Below are 24,341 nucleotides of genomic sequence, written 5' to 3'. Positions count from 1 at the left end.
TGTTCGAATAGGTGATATATTTAGAGTTCGGCCTCAAGTCATTATTTTTGATGCAGTTGCACCAATTTTTTTCATGAGGGTCCATCATGTAAGAATGCATCCACACACCAAAGATTTTTATTCTGAAACTAATACTTTTGAGAATAGCTCTCATGGCGTAAAAGTCATGAATGTGAAAATGTTCGAATCGCTGATGTATTTATACTTCGGCCTCAAGTCATGATTTTTGATGCAAATGCACCAATTTTCTTCATGAAGGTCGACCATGTAAGAATGCATCCACACACCAAAGATTTTTATTCTGAAACTAATACTTTTGAGAATAGCTCTCATGGTGTAAAAGTCATGCATGTGATAATGTTCGAATCGCTGACGTATTTAGAGTTCGACCTCAAGTCATGATTTTTAATGCAGTTGCGCCAATTTTTTTCATGAGGGTCGACCATGTAAGAATGCATCCACACACCAAAGATTTTTATTCTGAAACTAATACTTTTGAGAATAGCATTCATGGTGTAAAAGTCGTGCGTGTGATAATGTCATGCATGTGATAATGATCGAATCGCTGATGTATTTACAGTTCGGCCTCAAGTCATTATTTTTGATGCAAATGCACCAATTTTCTTCATGAAGGTCAACCATGTAAGAATGCATCCACACACCAAAGATTTTTATTCTGAAACTAATACTTTTGAGAATAGCTCTCATGGGGTAAAAGTCATGCATGTTATAATGTTCGAATCGCTAATGTATATAGAGTTCGGCCTCAAGTCATGATTTTTGATGCAGTTGCGCCAATTTTCTTCATGAGGGTCGACCATGTCAGAATGCATCCACACACCAAATATTTTTATTCTGAAACTAATACTTTTGAGAATAGCTCTCATGGCGTAAAAGTTATGCATGTGATAATGTTCAAATCGCTGATGTATTTATAGTTCGACCTCAAGTCATGATTTTTAATGCAGTTGCGCTAATTTTTTTCATGAGGGTCGACCATGTAAGAATGCATCCACACACCAAAGATTTTTATTCTGAAACTAATACTTTTGAGAATAGCTCTCATGGTGTAAAAGTCATGAATGTGAAAATGTTCAAATTGCTGATGTATTTATAGTTCAGCCTCAAGTCATTATTTTTGATGCAGTTGCGCCAATTTATTTCATGAACATCGACCATGTAAGAATGCATCCACACACCAAAGATTTTTATTCTGAAACTAATACTTTTGAGAATAGCTCTCATGGTGTAAAAGTCATGCATGTGATAATGTTCAAATCGCTGATGTATTTATAGTTCGACCTCAAGTCATGATTTTTAATGCAGTTGCGCCAATTTTTTTCATGAGGGTCGACCATGTAAGAATGCATCCACACACCAAAGATTTTTATTCTGAAACTAATACTTTTGAGAATAGCATTCATGGTGTAAAAGTTATGCATGTGATAATGTCATGCATGTGATAATGATCGAATCGCTGATGTATTTATAGTTCGGCCTCAAGTCATGATTTTTGATGCAAATGCGCCAATTTTTTTCATAAGGGTCGACCATGTAAGAATGCATCCACACACCAAAGATTTTTATTCTGAAACTAATACTTTTGAGAATAGCTCTCATGGTGTAAAAGTCATGAATGTGAAAATGTTCAAATCGCTGATGTATTTATAGTTCAGCCTCAAGTCATTATTTTTGATGAAGTTGCACCAATTTTTTTCATGAGGGTCGACAGTGTAAGAATGCATCCACACACCAAAGATTTTTATTCTGAAACTAATACTTTTGAGAATAGCTCTCATGGCGTAAAAGTCATGCATGTGATAATGTTCAAATCGCTGATGTATTTATAGTTCGACATCAAGTGATGATTTTTCGTGCAGTTGCGCCAATTTTTTTTCATGAGGGTCGACCATGTCAGAATGCATCCACACACCAAAGATTTTTAATCTGAAACTAATACTTTTGAGAATAGCATTCATGGTGTAAAAGTCGTGCGTGTGATAATGTCATGCATGTGAATGTTCGAAACGCTGATGTATTTATAGTTCGGCCTCAAGTCATGATTTTTGATGCAGTTGCGCCAATTTTTTTCATGAGGGTCGACCATGTAAGAATGCATCCACACACCAAAGATTTTTATTCTGAAACTAATAATTTTGAGAATAGCTCTCATGGCGTAAAAGTCATGCATGTGATAATGTTCGATTACCTGATGTATTTATAGTTCGACATCAAGTGATGATTTTTCATGCAGTTGCGCCAATTTTTTTCATGAGGGTCGACCATGTAAGAATGCATCCACACACCAAAGATTTTGATTCTGAAACTAATACTTTTGAGAATAGCTCTCATGGCGTAAAAGTCATGCATGTGATAATGTTCGATTACCTGATGTATTTATAGTTAGACCTCAAGTCATTATTTTTTATGCAAATGCGCCAATTTTTTTCATGAGGGTCGACCATGTAAGAATGCATCCACACACCAAAGATTTTTATTCTGAAACTAATACTTTTGAGAATAGCTCTCATGGTGTAAAAGTCATGCATGTGAAAATGTTCAAATTGCTGATGTATTTATAGTTCAGCCTCAAGTCATTATTTTTGATGCAGTTGCGCCAATTTTTTTCATGAGGGTCGACCATGTAAGAATGCATCCACACACCAAATATTTTTATTCTGAAACTAATACTTTTGAGAATAGCTCTCATGGTGTAAAAGTCATGCATGTGATAATGATCGAATCGCTGATGTATTTATAGTTCGACCTCAAGTGATGATTTTTAATGCAGTTGCGCCAATTTTTTTCATGAGGGTCGACCATGTAAGAATGCATCTACACACCAAAGATTTTTATTCTGAAACTAATAATTTTGAGAATAGCTTTCATGGTGTAAAAGTCATGCATGTGATAATGTTCGAATCGCTGACGTATTTATAGTTCGACATCAAGTCATGATTTTTCATGTAGTTGCGCCAATTTTTTTCATGAGGGTCGACCATGTCAGAATGCATCCACACACCAAAGATTTTTGTTCTGAAACTAATACTTTTGAGAATAGCTCTCATGGCGTAAAAGTCATGAATCTGAAAATGTTCAAATCGCTGATGTATTTATAGTTCAGCCTCAAGTCATTATTTTTGATGCAGTTGCACCAATTTTTTTCATGAGGGTCGACGATGTAAGAATGCATCCACACACCAAAGATTTTTATTCTTAAAATAATACTTTTGAGAATAGCTCTCATGGCGTAAAAGTCATGAATGTGAAAATGTTCGAATCGCTGATGTATTTATAGTTCGGCCTCAAGTCATGATTTTTGATGCAGTTGCGCCAATTTTCTTCATGAGGGTCGACCATGTAAGAATGCATCCACACACCAAAGATTTTTATTCTGAAACTAATACTTTTAAGAATAGCTCTCATGGCGTAAAAGTCATGCATGTGATAATGTTCAAATCGCTGATGTATTTATAGTTCGACCTCAAGTCATGATTTTTAATGCAGTTGCGCCAATTTTTTTCATGAGGGTCGACCATGTAAGAATGCATCCACACACCAAAGATTTTTATTCTGAAACTAATACTTTTGAGAATAGCATTCATGGTGTAAAAGTCGAGCGTGTGATAATGTCATGCATGTGACAATGATCGAATCGCTGATGTATTTATAGTTCGGCCTCAAGTCATGATTTTTGATGCAAATGCGCCAATTTTCTTCATGATCTTCATGAAGGTCGACCATGTAAGAATGCATCCACACACCAAAGATTTTTATTCTGAAACTAATAATTTTGAGAATAGCTTTCATGGTGTAAAAGTCATGCATGTGATAATGTTCGAATCGCTGACGTATTTATAGTTCGACATCAAGTGATGATTTTTCATGCAGTTGCGCCATTTTTTTTCATGAGGGTCGACCATGTAAGAATGCATCCACACACCAAAGATTTTTATTCTGAAACTAAAACTTTTGAGAATAGCTCTCATGGCGTAAAAGTCATGCATGTGATAATGTTCAAATCGCTGATGTATTTATAGTTCGACCTCAAGTCATGATTTTTAATGCAGTTGCGCCAACTTTTTTCATGAGGGTCGACCATGTAAGAATGCATCCACACACCAAAGATTTTTATTCTGAAACTAATACTTTTGAGAATAGCATTCATGGTGTAAAAGTCGTGCGTGTGATAATGTCATGCATGTGACAATGATCGAATCGCTGATGTATTTATAGTTCGGCCTCAAGTCATGATTTTTGATGCAAATGCGCCAATTTTTTTCATGAGGGTCGACCATGTAAGAATGCATCCACACACCAAAGATTTTTATTCTGAAACTAATACTTTTGAGAAGAGCTCTCATGGCATAAAAGTCATGAATGTGAAAATGTTCGAATCGCTAATGTATTTATAGTTCGGCCTCAAGTCATGATTTTTGATGCAGTTGCGCCAATTTTCTTCATGCCGGTCGACCATGTAAGAATGCATCCACACACCAAATATTTTTATTCTGAAACTAATACTTTTGAGAATAGCTCTCATGGCGTAAAAGTCATGAATGTGATAATGTTCAAATCGCTGATGTATTTATTGTTCGACATCAACTGATAATTTTTCGTGCAGTTGCGCCAATTATTTTTTCATGAGGGTCGACCATGTCAGAATGCATCCACACACCAAAGATTTTTAATCTGAAACTAATACTTTTGAGAATAGCATTCATGGTGTAAAAGTCGTGCGTGTGATAAAGTCATGCATGTGAATGTTTGAAGAGCGGATGTATTTATAGTTCGACCCCAAGTCATGATTTTTAATGCAGTTGCGCCAATTTCTTTCATGAGGGTCGACCATGTAAGAATGCATCCACACACCAAAGATTTTTATTCTGAAACTAATACTTTTGAGAATAGCATTCATGGTGTAAAAGTCGTGCGTGTGATAATGTCATGCATGTGATAATGATCGAATCGCTGATGTATTTATAGTTCGGCCTCAAGTCATCATTTTTGATGCAAATGCGCCAATTTTTTTCATGAGGGTCGACCGTGTAAGAATGCATCCACACACCAAAGATTTTTATTCTGAAACTAATACTTTTGAGAATAGCTCTCATGGTGTAAATGTCATGCATGTGATAATGATCGAATCGCTGATGTATTTATAGTTCGACCTCAAGTCATGATTTTTAATGCAGTTGCGCCAATTTTTTTCATGAGGGTCGACCATGTAAGAATGCATCCACACACCAAAGATTTTTATTCTGAAACTAATAATTTTGAGAATAGCTTTCATGGTGTAAAAGTCATGCATGTGATAATGTTCGAATCGCTGACGTATTTATAGTTCGACATCAAGTGATGATTTTTCATGCAGTTGCGCCAATTTTTTTCATGAGGGTCGACCATGTCAGAATGCATCCACACACCAAAGATTTTTATTCTGAAACTAATACTTTTGAGAATAGCTCTCATGGCGTAAAAGTCATGCATGTAGTAATGTTCGAATAGGTGATGTATTTAGAGTTCGGCCTCAAGTCATTATTTTTGATGCAGTTTCGCCAATTTTTTTCATGAGGGTCCATCATGTAAGAATGCATCCACACACCAAATATTTTTATTCTGAAACTAATACTTTTGAGAATAGCTCTCATGGCGTAAAAGTCATGAATGTGAAAATGTTCGAATCACTGATGTATTTATACTTCGGCCTCAAGTCATGATTTTTGATGCAGTTGCACCAATTTTCTTCATGAAGGTCGACCATGTAAGAATGCATCCACACACCAAAGATTTTTATTCTGAAACTAATACTTTTCAGAATAGCTCTAATGGTGTAAAAGTCATGCATGTGATAATGTTCAAATCGCTGACGTATTTAGAGTCCGACCTCAAGTCATGATTTTTAATGCAGTTGCGCCAATTTTTTTCATGAGGGTCGACCATGTAAGAATGCATCCACACACCAAAGATTTTTATTCTGAAACTAATACTTTTGAGAATAGCATTCATGGTGTAAAAGTCATGCGTGTGATAATGTCATGCATGTGATAATGATCGAATCGCTGATGTATTTATAGTTCGACCTCAAGTCATGATTTTTAATGCAGTTGCGCCAATTTTTTTCATGAGGGTCGACCATGTAAGAATGCATCCACACACCAAAGATTTTTATTCTGAAACTAATAATTTTGAGAATAGCTTTCATGGTGTAAAAGTCATGCATGTGATAATGTTCGAATCGCTGATGTATTTATAGTTCGACATCAAGTCATGATTTTTCATGCAGTTGCGCCAATTTTTTTCATGAGGGTCGACCATGTCAGAATGCATCCACACACCAAAGATTTTTATTCTGAAACTAATACTTTTGAGAATAGCTCTCATGGCGTAAAAGTCATGCATGTAGTAATGTTCGAATAGGTGATGTATTTAGAGTTCGGCCTCAAGTCATTATTTTTGATGCAGTTGCGCCAATTTTTTTTCATGAGGGTCCATCATGTAGGAATGCATCCACACACCAAAGATTTTTATTCTGAAACTAATACTTTTGAGAATAGCTCTCATGGCGTAAAAGTCATGAATGTGAAAATGTTCGAATCGCTGATGTATTTATACTTCGGCCTCAAGTCATGATTTTTGATGCAAATGCACCAATTGTCATCATGAAGGTCGACCATGTAAGAATGCATCCACACACCAAAGATTTTTATTCTGAAACTAATACTTTTGAGAATAGCATTCATGGTGTAAAAGTCGTGCGTGTGATAATGTTCGAATCGCTGACGTATTTAGAGTTCGACCTCAAGTCATGATTTTTAATGCAGTTGCGCCAATTTTTTTCATGAGGGTCGACCATGTAAGAATGCATCCACACACCAAAGATTTTTATTCTGAAACTAATAATTTTGAGAATAGCATTCATGGTGTAAAAGTCGTGCGTGTGATAATGTCATGCATGTGATAATGATCGAATCGCTGATGTATTTATAGTTCGACCTCAAGTCATGATTTTTAATGCAGTTGCGCCAATTTTTTTCATGAGGGTCGACCATGTAAGAATGCATCCACACACCAAAGATTTTTATTCTGAAACTAATAATTTTGAGAATAGCTTTCATGGTGTAAAAGTCATGCATGTGATAATGTTCGAATCGCTGATGTATTTATAGTTCGACATCAAGTCATGATTTTTCATGCAGTTGCGCCAATTTTTTTCATGAGGGTCGACCATGTCAGAATGCATCCACACACCAAAGATTTTTATTCTGAAACTAATACTTTTGAGAATAGCTCTCATGGCGTAAAAGTCATGCATGTAGTAATGTTCGAATAGGTGATGTATTTAGAGTTCGGCCTCAAGTCATTATTTTTGATGCAGTTGCGCCAATTTTTTTTCATGAGGGTCCATCATGTAGGAATGCATCCACACACCAAAGATTTTTATTCTGAAACTAATACTTTTGAGAATAGCTCTCATGGCGTAAAAGTCATGAATGTGAAAATGTTCGAATCGCTGATGTATTTATACTTCGGCCTCAAGTCATGATTTTTGATGCAAATGCACCAATTTTCATCATGAAGGTCGACCATGTAAGAATGCATCCACACACCAAAGATTTTTATTCTGAAACTAATACTTTTGAGAATAGCATTCATGGTGTAAAAGTCGTGCGTGTGATAATGTTCGAATCGCTGACGTATTTAGAGTTCGACCTCAAGTCATGATTTTTAATGCAGTTGCGCCAATTTTTTTCATGAGGGTCGACCATGTAAGAATGCATCCACACACCAAAGATTTTTATTCTGAAACTAATACTTTTGAGAATAGCATTCATGGTGTAAAAGTCGTGCGTGTGATAATGTCATGCATGTGACAATGATCGAATCGCTGACGTATTTATAGTTCGGCCTCAAGTCATGATTTTTGATGCAAATGCGCCAATTTTTTTCATGAGGGTCGACCATGTAAGAATGCATCCACACACCAAAGATTTTTATTCTGAAACTAATACTTTTGAGAATAGCTCTCATGGTGTAAAAGTCATGAATGTGAAAATGTTCAAATTGCTGATGTATTTATACTTAAGCCTCAAGTCATTATTTTTGATGCAGTTGCACCAATTTTTTTCATGAGGAACGACCATGTAAGAATGCATCCACACACCAAAGATTTTTATTCTGAAACTAATACTTTTGAGAATAGCTCTCATGGCGTAAAAGTCATGCATGTGATAATGATCGAATCGCTGATGTATTTATAGTTCGACCTCAAGTCATGATTTTTTGTGCAGTTGCGCCAATTTTTTTCATGAGGGTCGACCATGTAAGAATGCATCCACACACCAAAGATTTTTATTCTGAAACTAATAATTTTGAGAATAGCTTTCATGGTGTAAAAGTCATGCATGTGATAATGTTCAAATCGCTGATGTATTTATAGTTTGACATCAAGTAATGATTTTTCGTGCAGTTGCGCCAATTTTTTTTCATGAGGGTCGACCATGTCAGAATGCATCCACACACCAAAGATTTTTAATCTGAAATTAATACTTTTGAGAATAGCATTCATGGTGTAAAAGTCGTGCGTGTGATAATGTCATGCATGTGAATGTTCGAAACGCTGATGTATTTATAGTTCGGCCTCACGTCATGATTTTTGATGCAAATGCGCCAATTTTTTTCATGAGGGTCGACCATGTAAGAATGCATCCACACACCAAAGATTTTTATTCTGAAACTAATACTTTTGAGAATAGCTCTCATGGCGTAAAAGTCATGAATGTGATAATGTTCGATTACCTGAAGTATTTATAGTTAGACCTCAAGTCATTATTTTTTATGCAGTTTTGCCAATTTTTTTCATGAGGGTCGACCATGTAAGAATGCATCCACACACCAAAGATTTTTATTATGAAACTAAAACTTTGGAGAATAGCTCTCATGGCGTAAAAGTCATGCATGTGAAAATGTTCAAATTGCTGATGTATTTATAGTTCAGCCTCAAGTCATTATTTTTGATGCAGTTGCGCCAATTTTTTTCATGAGGGTCGACCATGTAAGAATGCATCCACACACCAAAGATTTTTATTCTGAAACTAATACTTTTGAGAATAGCTCTCATGGTGTAAAAGTCATGCATGTGATAATGATCGAATCGCTGATGTATTTATAGTTCGACCTCAAGTCATGATTTTTTGTGCAGTTGCGCCAATTTTTTTCATGAGGGTCGACCATGTAAGAATGCATCCACACACCAAAGATTTTTATTCTGAAACTAATAATTTTGAGAATAGCTTTCATGGTGTAAAAGTCATGCATGTGATAATGTTCGAATCGCTGATGTATTTATAGTTCGACATCAAGTGATGATTTTTCATGCAGTTGCGCCAATTTTTTTCATGAGGGTCGACCATGTCAGAATGCATCCACACACCAAAGATTTTTATTCTGAAACTAATACTTTTGAGAATAGCTCTCATGGCGTAAAAGTCATGCATGTAGTAATTTTCGAATAGGTAATGTATTTAGAGTTCGGCCTCAAGTCATTATTTTTGATGCAGTTGCGCCAATTTTTTTCATGAGGGTCCATCATGTAAGAATGCATCCACACACCAAAGATTTTTATTCTGAAACTAATACTTTTGAGAATAGCTCTCATGGCGTAAAAGTCATGAATGTGAGAATGTTCGAATCGCTGATGTATTTATACTTCGGCCTCAAGTCATGATTTTTGATGCAAATGCACCAATTTTCTTCATGAAGGTCGACCATGTAAGAATGCATCCACACACCAAAGATTTTTATTCTGAAACTAATACTTTTGAGAATAGCTCTCATGGTGTAAAAGTCATGCATGTGATAATGTTCGAATCGCTGACGTATTTAGAGTTCGACCTCAAGTCATGATTTTTAATGCAGTTGCACCAATTTTTTTCATGAGGGTCGACCATGTAAGAATGCATCCACACACCAAAGATTTTTATTCTGAAACTAATACTTTTGAGAATAGCATTCATGGTGTAAAAGTCGTGCGTGTGATAATGTCATGCATGTGTTAATGATCGAATCGCTGACGTATTTATAGTTCGGCCTCAAGTCATGATTTTTGATGCAAATGCGCCAATTTTTTTCATGAGGGTCGACCATGTAAGAATGCATCCACACACCAAAGATTTTTATTCTGAAACTAATACTTTTGAGAATAGCTCTCATGGTGTAAAAGTCATGCATGTGATAATGTTCAAATCGCTGATGTATTTATAGTTCGACATCAAGTCATGATTTTTAATTCAGTTGCGCCAATTTTTTTCATGAGGGTCGACCATGTAAGAATGCATCCACACACCAAAGATTTTTATTCTGAAACTAATACTTTTGAGAATAGCTCTCATGGTGTAAAAGTCATGCATGTGATAATGATCGAATCGCTGATGTATTTATAGTTCGACCTCAAGTCATTATTTTTGATGCAGTTGCGCCAATTTTTTTCATGAGGGTCGACCGTGTCAGAATGCATCCACACACCAAAGATTTTTATTCTGAAACTAATACTTTTGAGAATAGCTCTCATGGCGTAAAAGTCATGCATGTAGTAATGTTCGAATAGGTGATGTATTTAGAGTTCGGCCTCAAGTCATTATTTTTGATGCAGTTGCGCCAATTTTTTTCATGAGGGTCCATCATGTAAGAATGCATCCACACACCAAAGATTTTTATTCTGAAACTAATACTTTTGAGAACAGCTCTCATGGTGTAAAAGTCATGAATGTGAAAATGCTCGAATCGCTGATGTATTTATACTTCGGCCTCAAGTCATGATTTTTGATGCAAATGCACCAATTTTCTTTATGAAGGTCGACCATGTAAGAATGCATCCACACACCAAAGATTTTTATTCTGAAACTAATACTTTTGAGAATAGCTCTCATGGTGTAAAAGTCATGCATGTGATAATGTTCGAATCGCTGACGTATTTAGAGTTCGACCTCAAGTCATGATTTTTAATGCAGTTGCGCCAATTTTTTTCATGAGGGTCGACCATGTAAGAATGCATCCACACACCAAAGATTTTTATTCTGAAACTAATACTTTTGAGAATAGCATTCATGGTGTAAAAGTCGTGCGTGTGATAATGTCATGCATGTGATAATGATCGAATCGCTGATGTATTTATAGTTCGGCCTCAAGTCATGATTTTTGATGCAAATGCACCAATTTTCTTCATGAGGGTCGACCATGTCAGAATGCATCCACACACCAAAGATTTTTATTCTGAAACTAATACTTTTGAGAATAGCTCTCATGGTGTAAAAGTCATGCATGTGATAATGTTCGAATCGCTGATGTATTTAGAGTTCGACCTCAAGTCATGATTTTTAATGCAGTTGCGCCAATTTTTTTCATGAGGGTCGACCATGTAAGAATGCATCCACACACCAAAGATTTTTATTCTGAAACTAATAATTTTGAGAATAGCTTTCATGGCGTAAAAGTCATGAATGTGAAAATGTTCGAATCGCTAATGTATTTATAGTTCGGCCTCAAGTCATGATTTTTGATGCAAATGCGCCAAATTTTTTCATGAGGGTCGACCATGTAAGAATGCATCCACACACCAAAGATTTTTATTCTGAAACTAATACTTTTGAGAATAGCATTCATGGTGTAAAAGTCGTGCGTGTGATAATATCATGCATGTGACAATGATCGAATCGCTGATGTATTTATAGTTCGGCCTCAAGTCATGATTTTTTATGCAAATGCGCCAATTTTTTTCATGAGGGTCGACCATGTAAGAATGCATCCACACACCAAAGATTTTTATTCTGAAACTAATACTTTTGAGAATAGCTCTCATGGTGTAAAAGTCATGAATGTGAAAATGTTCAAATCGCTGATGTATTTATAGTTCAGCCTCAAGTCATTATTTTTGATGCAGTTGCACCAATTTTTTTCATGAGGGTCGACCGTGTAAGAATGCATCCACACACCAAAGATTTTTATTCTGAAACTAATACTTTTGAGAATAGCTCTCATGGCATAAAAGTCATGAATGTGAAAATGTTCGAATCGCTAATGTATTTATAGTTCGGCCTCAAGTCATGATTTTTGATGCAGTTGCGCCAATTTTCTTCATGAGGGTCGACCATGTAAGAATGCATCCACACACCAAAGATTTTTATTCTGAAACTAATACTTTTGAGAATAGCTCTCATGGCATAAAAGTCATGAATGTGATAATGTTCGATTACCTGATGTATTTATAGTTAGACCTCAAGTCATTATTTTTTATGCAGTTTTGCCAATTTTTTTCATGAGGGTCGACCATGTAAGAATGCATCCACACACCAAAGATTTTTATTCTGAAACTAATACTTTTGAGAATAGCTCTCATGGTGTAAAAGTCATGCATGTGATAATGTTCAAATCGCTGATGTATTTATAGTTTGACATCAAGTGATGATTTTTCGTGCAGTTGCGCCAATTTTTTTTCATGAGGGTCGACCATGTCAGAATGCATCCACACACCAAAGATTTTTAATCTGAAATTAATACTTTTGAGAATAGCATTCATGGTGTAAAAGTCGTGCGTGTGATAATGTCATGCATGTGAATGTTCGAAGAGCTGATGTATTTATAGTTCAGCCTCAAGTCATTATTTTTGATGCAGTTGCACCAATTTTTTTCATGAGGGTCGACCGTGTAAGAATGCATCCACACACCAAAGATTTTTATTCTGAAACTAATACTTTTGAGAATAGCTCTCATGGCATAAAAGTCATGAATGTGAAAATGTTCGAATCGCTAATGTATTTATAGTTCGGCCTCAAGTCATGATTTTTGATGCAGTTGCGCCAATTTTCTTCATGAGGGTCGACCATGTAAGAATGCATCCACACACCAAAGATTTTTATTCTGAAACTAATACTTTTGAGAATAGCTCTCATGGCATAAAAGTCATGAATGTGATAATGTTCGATTACCTGATGTATTTATAGTTAGACCTCAAGTCATTATTTTTTATGCAGTTTTGCCAATTTTTTTCATGAGGGTCGACCATGTAAGAATGCATCCACACACCAAAGATTTTTATTCTGAAACTAATACTTTTGAGAATAGCTCTCATGGTGTAAAAGTCATGCATGTGATAATGTTCAAATCGCTGATGTATTTATAGTTTGACATCAAGTGATGATTTTTCGTGCAGTTGCGCCAATTTTTTTTCATGAGGGTCGACCATGTCAGAATGCATCCACACACCAAAGATTTTTAATCTGAAATTAATACTTTTGAGAATAGCATTCATGGTGTAAAAGTCGTGCGTGTGATAATGTCATGCATGTGAATGTTCGAAGAGCTGATGTATTTATAGTTCGGCCTCACGTCATGATTTTTGATGCAAATGCGCCAATTTTTTTCATGAGGGTCGACCATGTAAGAATGCATCCACACACCAAAGATTTTTATTCTGAAACTAATACTTTTGAGAATAGCTCTCATGGCGTAAAAGTCATGAATGTGATAATGTTCGATTACCTGATGTATTTATAGTTAGACCTCAAGTCATTATTTTTTATGCAGTTTTGCCAATTTTTTTCATGAGGGTCGACCATGTAAGAATGCATCCACACACCAAAGATTTTTATTCTGAAACTAATACTTTGGAGAATAGCTCTCATGGCGTAAAAGTCATGCATGTGAAAATGTTCAAATCGCTGATGTATTTATAGTTCAGCCTCAAGTCATTATTTTTGATGCAGTTGCGCCAATTTTTTTCATGAGGGTCGACCATGTAAGAATGCATCCACACACCAAAGATTTTTATTCTGAAACTAATACTTTTGAGAATAGCTCTCATGGTGTAAAAGTCATGCATGTGATAATGATCGAATCGCTGATGTATTTATAGTTCGACCTCAAGTCATGATTTTTTGTGCAGTTGCGCCAATTTTTTTCATGAGGGTCGACCATGTAAGAATGCATCCACACACCAAAGATTTTTATTCTGAAACTAATAATTTTGAGAATAGCTTTCATGGTGTAAAAGTCATGCATGTGATAATGTTCGAATCGCTGACGTATTTATAGTTCGACATCAAGTGATGATTTTTCATGCAGTTGCGCCAATTTTTTTCATGAGGGTCGACCATGTCAGAATGCATCCACACACCAAAGATTTTGATTCTGAAACTAATACTTTTGAGAATAGCTCTCATGGCGTAAAAGTCATGCATGTAGTAATTTTCGAATAGGTAATGTATTTAGAGTTCGGCCTCAAGTCATTATTTTTGATGCAGTTGCGCCAATTTTTTTCATGAGGGTCCATCATGTAAGAATGCATCCACACACCAAAGATTTTTATTCTGAAACTAATACTTTTGAGAATAGCTCTCATGGCGTAAAAGTCATGAATGTGAGAATGTTCGAATCGCTGATGTATTTATACTTCGGCCTCAAGTCATGATTTTTGATGCAAATGCACCAATTTTCTTCATGAAGGTCGACCATGTAAGAATGCATCCACACACCAAAGATTTTTATTCTGAAACTAATACTTTTGAGAATAGCTCTCATGGTGTAAAAGTCATGCATGTGATAATGTTCGAATCGCTGACGTAATTAGAGTTCGACCTCAAGTCATGATTTTTAATGCAGTTGCACCAATTTTTTTCATGAGGGTCGACCATGTAAGAATGCATCCACACACCAAAGATTTTTATTCTGAAACTAATACTTTTGAGAATAGCATTCATGGTGTAAAAGTCGTGCGTGTGATAATGTCATGCATGTGTTAATGATCGAATCGCTGACGTATTTATAGTTCGACCTCAAGTCATGATTTTTGATGCAAATGCGCCAATTTTTTTCATGAGGGTCGACCATGTAAGAATGCATTCACACACCAAAGATTTTTATTCTGAAACTAATACTTTTGAGAATAGCTCTCATGGTGTAAAAGTCATGCATGTGATAATGTTCAAATCGCTGATGTATTTATAGTTCGACATCAAGTCATGATTTTTAATTCAGTTGCGCCAATTTTTTTCATGAGGGTCGACCATGTAAGAATGCATCCACACACCAAAGATTTTTATTCTGAAACTAATACTTTTGAGAATAGCTCTCATGGTGTAAAAGTCATGCATGTGATAATGATCGAATCGCTGATGTATTTATAGTTCGACCTCAAGTCATTATTTTTGATGCAGTTGCGCCAATTTTTTTCATGAGGGTCGACCGTGTCAGAATGCATCCACACACCAAAGATTTTTATTCTGAAACTAATACTTTTGAGAATAGCTCTCATGGCGTAAAAGTCATGCATGTAGTAATGTTCGAATAGGTGATGTATTTAGAGTTCGGCCTCAAGTCATTATTTTTGATGCAGTTGCGCCAATTTTTTTCATGAGGGTCCATCATGTAAGAATGCATCCACACACCAAAGATTTTTATTCTGAAACTAATACTTTTGAGAACAGCTCTCATGGCGTAAAAGTCATGAATGTGAAAATGCTCGAATCGCTGATGTATTTATACTTCGGCCTCAAGTCATGATTTTTGATGCAAATGCACCAATTTTCTTTATGAAGGTCGACCATGTAAGAATGCATCCACACACCAAAGATTTTTATTCTGAAACTAATACTTTTAAGAATAGCTCTCATGGTGTAAAAGTCATGCATGTGATAATGTTCGAATCGCTGACGTATTTAGAGTTCGACCTCAAGTCATGATTTTTAATGCAGTTGCACCAATTTTTTTCATGAGGGTCGACCATGTAAGAATGCATCCACACACCAAAGATTTTTATTCTGAAACTAATACTTTTGAGAATAGCATTCATGGTGTAAAAGTCGTGCGTGTGATAATGTCATGCATGTGATAATGATCGAATCGCTGATGTATTTATAGTTCGGCCTCAAGTCATGATTTTTGATGCAAATGCACCAATTTTCTTCATGAGGGTCAACCATGTAAGAATGCATCCACACACCAAAGATTTTTATTCTGAAACTAATACTTTTGAGAATAGCTCTCATGGTGTAAAAGTCATGCATGTGATAATGTTCGAATCGCTGATGTATTTAGAGTTCGACCTCAAGTCATGATTTTTAATGCAGTTGCGCCAATTTTTTTCATGAGGGTCGACCATGTAAGAATGCATCCACACACCAAAGATTTTTATTCTGAAACTAATAATTTTGAGAATAGCTTTCATGGCGTAAAAGTCATGAATGTGAAAATGTTCGAATCGCTAATGTATTTATAGTTCGGCCTCAAGTCATGATTTTTGATGCAAATGCGCCAAAATTTTTCATGAGGGTCGACCATGTAAGAATGCATCCACACACCAAAGATTTTTATTCTGAAACTAATACTTTGGAGAATAGCTCTCATGGCGTAAAAGTCATGCATGTGAAAATGTTCAAATTGCTGATGTATTTATAGTTCAGCCTCAAGTCATTATTTTTTATGCAGTTTTGCCAATTTTTTTCATGAGGGTCGACCATGTAAGAATGCATCCACACACCAAAGATTTTTATTCTGAAACTAATACTTTGGAGAATAGCTCTCATGGCGTAAAAGTCATGCATGTGAAAATGTTCAAATTGCTGATGTATTTATAGTTCAGCCTCAAGTCATTATTTTTGATGCAGTTTTGCCAATTTTTTTCATGAGGGTCGACCATGTAAGAATGCATCCACACACCAAAGATTTTTATTCTGAAACTAATACTTTTGAGAATAGCTCTCATGGTGTAAAAGTCATGCATGTGATAATGATCGAATCGCTGATGTATTTATAGTTCGACCTCAAGTCATGATTTTTTGTGCAGTTGCGCCAATTTTTTTCATGAGGGTCGACCATGTAAGAATGCATCCACACACCAAAGATTTTTATTCTGAAACTAATAATTTTGAGAATAGCTTTCATGGTGTAAAAGTCATGCATGTGATAATGTTCGAATCGCTGACGTATTTATAGTTCGACATCAAGTGATGATTTTTCATGCAGTTGCGCCAATTTTTTTCATGAGGGTCGACCATGTCAGAATGCATCCACACACCAAAGATTTTGATTCTGAAACTAATACTTTTGAGAATAGCTCTCATGGCGTAAAAGTCATGCATGTAGTAATTTTCGAATAGGTAATGTATTTAGAGTTCGGCCTCAAGTCATTATTTTTGATGCAGTTGCGCCAATTTTTTTCATGAGGGTCCATCATGTAAGAATGCATCCACACACCAAAGATTTTTATTCTGAAACTAATACTTTTGAGAATAGCTCTCATGGCGTAAAAGTCATGAATGTGAGAATGTTCGAATCGCTGATGTATTTATACTTCGGCCTCAAGTCATGATTTTTGATGCAAATGCACCAATTTTCTTCATGAAGGTCGACCATGTAAGAATGCATCCACACACCAAAGATTTTTATTCTGAAACTAATACTTTTGAGAATAGCTCTCATGGTGTAAAAGTCATGCATGTGATAATGTTCGAATCGCTGACGTAATTAGAGTTCGACCTCAAGTCATGATTTTTAATGCAGTTGCACCAATTTTTTTCATGAGGGTCGACCATGTAAGAATGCATCCACACACCAAAGATTTTTATTCTGAAACTAATACTTTTGAGAATAGCATTCATGGTGTAAAAGTCGTGCGTGTGATAATGTCATGCATGTGTTAATGATCGAATCGCTGACGTATTTATAGTTCGGCCTCAAGTCATGATTTTTTATGCAAATGCGCCAATTTTTTTCATGAGGGTCGACCATGTAAGAATGCATCCACACACCAAAGATTTTTATTCTGAAACTAATACTTTTGAGAATAGCTCTCATGGTGTAAAAGTCATGCATGTGATAATGTTCAAATCGCTGATGTATTTATAGTTCGACATCAAGTCATGATTTTTAATTCAGTTGCGCCAATTTTTTTCATGAGGGTCGACCATGTAAGAATGCATCCACACACCAAAGATTTTTATTCTGAAACTAATACTTTTGAGAATAGCTCTCATGGTGTAAAAGTCATGCATGTGATAATGATCGAATCGCTGATGTATTTATAGTTCGACCTCAAGTCATTATTTTTGATGCAGTTGCGCCAATTTTTTTCATGAGGGTCGACCGTGTCAGAATGCATCCACACACCAAAGATTTTTATTCTGAAACTAATACTTTTGAGAATAGCTCTCATGGCGTAAAAGTCATGCATGTAGTAATGTTCGAATAGGTGATGTATTTAGAGTTCGGCCTCAAGTCATTATTTTTGATGCAGTTGCGCCAATTTTTTTCATGAGGGTCCATCATGTAAGAATGCATCCACACACCAAAGATTTTTATTCTGAAACTAATACTTTTGAGAACAGCTCTCATGGCGTAAAAGTCATGAATGTGAAAATGCTCGAATCGCTGATGTATTTATACTTCGGCCTCAAGTCATGATTTTTGATGGAAATGCACCAGTTTTCTTTATGAAGGTCGACCATGTAAGAATGCATCCACACACCAAAGATTTTTATTCTGAAACTAATACTTTTAAGAATAGCTCTCATGGTGTAAAAGTCATGCATGTGATAATGTTCGAATCGCTGACGTATTTAGAGTTCGACCTCAAGTCATGATTTTTAATGCAGTTGCACCAATTTTTTTCATGAGGGTCGACCATGTAAGAATGCATCCACACACCAAAGATTTTTATTCTGAAACTAATACTTTTGAGAATAGCATTCATGGTGTAAAAGTCGTGCGTGTGATAATGTCATGCATGTGATAATGATCGAATCGCTGATGTATTTATAGTTCGGCCTCAAGTCATGATTTTTGATGCAAATGCACCAATTTTCTTCATGAGGGTCAACCATGTAAGAATGCATCCACACACCAAAGATTTTTATTCTGAAACTAATACTTTTGAGAATAGCTCTCATGGTGTAAAAGTCATGCATGTGATAATGTTCGAATCGCTGACGTATTTAGAGTTCGACCTCAAGTCATGATTTTTAATGCAGTTGCGCCAATTTTTTTCATGAGGGTCGACCATGTAAGAATGCATCCACACACCAAAGATTTTTATTCTGAAACTAATAATTTTGAGAATAGCTTTCATGGCGTAAAAGTCATGAATGTGAAAATGTTCGAATCGCTAATGTATTTATAGTTCGGCCTCAAGTCATGATTTTTGATGCAAATGCGCCAAATTTTTTCATGAGGGTCGACCATGTAAGAATGCATCCACACACCAAAGATTTTTATTCTGAAACTAATACTTTTGAGAATAGCATTCATGGTGTAAAAGTCGTGCGTGTGATAATATCATGCATGTGACAATGATCGAATCGCTGATGTATTTATAGTTCGGTCTCAAGTCATGATTTTTGATGCAAATGCGCCAATTTTTTTCATGAGGGTCGACCATGTCAGAATGCATCCACACACCAAAGATTTTGATTCTGAAACTAATACTTTTGAGAATAGCTCTCATGGCGTAAAAGTCATGCATGTAGTAATTTTCGAATAGGTAATGTATTTAGAGTTCGGCCTCAAGTCATTATTTTTGATGCAGTTGCGCCAATTTTTTTCATGAGGGTCCATCATGTAAGAATGCATCCACACACCAAAGATTTTTATTCTGAAACTAATACTTTTGAGAATAGCTCTCATGGCGTAAAAGTCATGCATGTGAGAATGTTCGAATCGCTGATGTATTTATACTTCGGCCTCAAGTCATGATTTTTGATGCAAATGCACCAATTTTCTTCATGAAGGTCGACCATGTAAGAATGCATCCACACACCAAAGATTTTTATTCTGAAACTAATACTTTTGAGAATAGCTCTCATGGTGTAAAAGTCATGCATGTGATAATGTTCGAATCGCTGACGTATTTAGAGTTCGACCTCAAGTCATGATTTTTAATGCAGTTGCACCAATTTTTTTCATGAGGGTCGACCATGTAAGAATGCATCCACACACCAAAGATTTTTATTCTGAAACTAATACTTTTGAGAATAGCATTCATGGTGTAAAAGTCGTGCGTGTGATAATGTCATGCATGTGTTAATGATCGAATCGCTGACGTATTTATAGTTCGGCCTCAAGTCATGATTTTTGATGCAAATGCGCCAATTTTTTTCATGAGGGTCGACCATGTAAGAATGCATCCACACACCAAAGATTTTTATTCTGAAACTAATACTTTTGAGAATAGCTCTCATGGTGTAAAAGTCATGCATGTGATAATGTTCAAATCGCTGATGTATTTATAGTTCGACATCAAGTCATGATTTTTAATTCAGTTGCGCCAATTTTTTTCATGAGGGTCGACCATGTAAGAATGCATCCACACACCAAAGATTTTTATTCTGAAACTAATACTTTTGAGAATAGCTCTCATGGTGTAAAAGTCATGCATGTGATAATGATCGAATCGCTGATGTATTTATAGTTCGACCTCAAGTCATTATTTTTGATGCAGTTGCGCCAATTTTTTTCATGAGGGTCGACCGTGTCAGAATGCATCCACACACCAAAGATTTTGATTCTGAAACTAATACTTTTGAGAATAGCTCTCATGGCGTAAAAGTCATGCATGTAGTAATGTTCGAATAGGTGATGTATTTAGAGTTCGGCCTCAAGTCATTATTTTTGATGCAGTTGCGCCAATGTTTTTCATGAGGGTCCATCATGTAAGAATGCATCCACACACCAAAGATTTTTATTCTGAAACTAATACTTTTGAGAATAGCTCTCATGGCGTAAAAGTCATGAATGTGAAAATGTTCGAATCGCTGATGTATTTATACTTTAGCCTCAAGTCATGATTTTTGATGCAAATGCACCAATTTTCTTCATGAGGGTCGACCATGTAAGAATGCATCCACACACCAAAGATTTTTATTCTGAAACTAATACTTTTGAGAACAGCTCTCATGGCGTAAAAGTCATGCATGTGAAAATGCTCGAATCGCTGATGTATTTATACTTCGGCCTCAAGTCATGATTTTTGATGCAAATGCACCAATTTTCTTTATGAAGGTCGACCATGTAAGAATGCATCCACACACCAAAGATTTTTATTCTGAAACTAATACTTTTAAGAATAGCTCTCATGGTGTAAAAGTCATGCATGTGATAATGTTCGAATCGCTGACGTATTTAGAGTTCGACCTCAAGTCATGATTTTTAATGCAGTTGCACCAATTTTTTTCATGAGGGTCGACCATGTAAGAATGCATCCACACACCAAAGATTTTTATTCTGAAACTAATACTTTTGAGAATAGCATTCATGGTGTAAAAGTCGTGCGTGTGATAATGTCATGCATGTGATAATGATCGAATCGCTGATGTATTTATAGTTCGGCCTCAAGTCATGATTTTTGATGCAAATGCACCAATTTTCTTCATGAGGGTCAACCATGTAAGAATGCATCCACACACCAAAGATTTTTATTCTGAAACTAATACTTTTGAGAATAGCTCTCATGGTGTAAAAGTCATGCATGTGATAATGTTCGAATCGCTGATGTATTTAGAGTTCGACCTCAAGTCATGATTTTTAATGCAGTTGCGCCAATTTTTTTCATGAGGGTCGACCATGTAAGAATGCATCCACACACCAAAGATTTTTATTCTGAAACTAATAATTTTGAGAATAGCTTTCATGGCGTAAAAGTCATGAATGTGAAAATGTTCGAATCGCTAATGTATTTATAGTTCGGCCTCAAGTCATGATTTTTGATGCAAATGCGCCAAATTTTTTCATGAGGGTCGACCATGTAAGAATGCATCCACACACCAAAGATTTTTATTCTGAAACTAATACTTTTGAGAATAGCATTCATGGTGTAAAAGTCGTGCGTGTGATAATATCATGCATGTGACAATGATCGAATCGCTGATGTATTTATAGTTCGGCCTCAAGTCATGATTTTTGATGCAAATGCGCCAATTTTTTTCATGAGGGTCGACCATGTAAGAATGCATCCACACACCAAAGATTTTTATTCTGAAACTAATACTTTTGAGAATAGCTCTCATGGTGTAAAGGTCATGAATGTGAAAATGTTCAAATTGCTGATGTATTTATAGTTCAGCCTCAAGTCATTATTTTTGATGCAGTTGCGCCAATTTTTTTCATGAAGGTCGACCATGTAAGAATGCATCCACACACCAAGATTTTTATTCTGAAACTAATACTTTTGAGAATAGCTCTCATGGTGTAAAAGTCATGCATGTGATAATGTTCAAATCGCTGATGTATTTATAGTTCGACCACAAGTCATGATTTTTAATGCAGTTGCGCCAATTTTTTTCATGAGGGTCGACCATGTAAGAATGCATCCACACACCAAAGATTTTTATTCTGAAACTAATACTTTTGAGAATAGCATTCATGGTGTAAAAGTCGTGCGTGTGATAATGTCATGCATGTGATAATGATCGAATCGCTGATGTATTTATAGTTCGGCCTCAAGTCATGATTTTTTATGCAAATGCGCCAATTTTTTTCATGAGGGTCGACCATGTAAGAATGCATCCACACACCAAAGATTTTTATTCTGAGACTAATACTTTTGAGAATAGCTCTCATGGCGTAAAAGTCATGAATGTGAAAATGTTCGAATCCCTAATGTATTTATAGTTCGGCCTCAAGTCATTATTTTTGATGCAGTTGCGCCAATTTTCTTCATGAGGGTCGACCATGTAAGAATGCATCCACACACCAAATATTTTTATTCTGAAACTAATACTTTTAAGAATAGCTCTCATGGCGTAAAAGTCATGCATGTGATAATGTTCAAATCGCTGATGTATTTAGAGTTCGACATCAAGTGATGATTTTTCGTGTAGTTGCGCCAATTTTTTTTCATGAGGGTCGACCATGTCAGAATGCATCAACACACCAAAGATTTTTAATCTGAAACTAATACTTTTGAGAATAGCATTCATGGTGTAAAAGTCGTCCGTGTGATAATGTCATGCATGTGAATGTTCGAAACGCTGATGTATTTATAGTTCGGCCTCAAGTCATGATTTTTGATGCAAATGCGCCAATTTTTTTCATGAGGGTCGACCATGTAAGAATGCATCCACACACCAAAGATTTTTATTCTGAAACTAATACTTTTGAGAATAGCTCTCATGGCGTAAAAGTCATGAATGTGATAATGTTCGATTACCTGATGTATTTATAGTTAGACCTCAAGTCATTATTTTTTATGCAGTTTTGCCAATTTTTTTCATGAGGGTCGACCATGTAAGAATGCATCCACACACCAAAGATTTTTATTCTGAAACTAATACTTTTGAGAATAGCTCTCATGGTGTAAAAGTCATGAATGTGATAATGTTCAAATCGCTGATGTATTTATAGTTCGACCTCAAGTCATGATTTTTTATGCAGTTGCGCCAATTTTTTTCATGAGGGTGGACCATGTAAGAATGCATCCACACACCAAAGATTTTTATTCTGAAACTAATACTTTTGAGAATAGCTGTCATGGCGTAAAAGTCATGAATGTGAAAATGTTCGAATCGCTGATGTATTTATAGTTCGGCCTCAAGTCATGATTTTTGATGCAAATGCACCAATTTTCTTCATGAAGGTCGACCATGTAAGAATGCATCCACACACCAAAGATTTTTATTCTGAAACTAATACTTTTGAAAATATCTCTCATGGTGTAAAAGTCATGCATGTGATAATGTTCGAATCGCTGACGTATTTAGAGTTTGACCTCAAGTCATGATTTTTAATGCAGTTGCGCCAATTTTTTTCATGAGGGTCGACCATGTAAGAATTGCATCCACACACCAAAGATTATTATTCTGAAACTAATATTTTTGAGAATAGCATTCATGGTGTAAAAGTCGTGCGTGTGATAATGTCATGCATGTGATAATGATCGAATCGCTGATGTATTTATAGTTCGGCCTCAAGTCATGATATTTGATGCAAATGCGCCAATTTTTTTCATGAGGGTCGACCATGTAAGAATGCATCCACACACCAAAGATTTTTATTCTGAAACTAATAATTTTGAGAATAGCTTTCATGGCGTAAAAGTCATGAATGTGAAAATGTTCGAATCGCTAATGTATTTATAGTTCGGCCTCAAGTCATGATTTTTGATGCAGTTGCGCCAATTTTCTTCATGAGGGTCGACCATGTAAGAATGCATCCACACACCAAAGATTTTTATTCTGAAACTAATACTTTTGAGAATAGCTCTCATGGCGTAAAAGTTATGCATGTGATAATGTTCAAATCGCTGATGTATTTATAGTTCGACCCCAAGTCATGATTTTTAATGCAGTTGCACCAATTTT

The sequence above is a fragment of the Haliotis cracherodii genome, unplaced genomic scaffold, assembly GCF_022045235.1.
Source record: "Haliotis cracherodii isolate W230 unplaced genomic scaffold, xgHalCrac1.p SCAF_19, whole genome shotgun sequence".
NCBI classification, from domain to species: Eukaryota; Metazoa; Mollusca; class Gastropoda; order Lepetellida; family Haliotidae; genus Haliotis; species Haliotis cracherodii.
Note: the sequence above shows the minus strand (reverse complement) of the source record.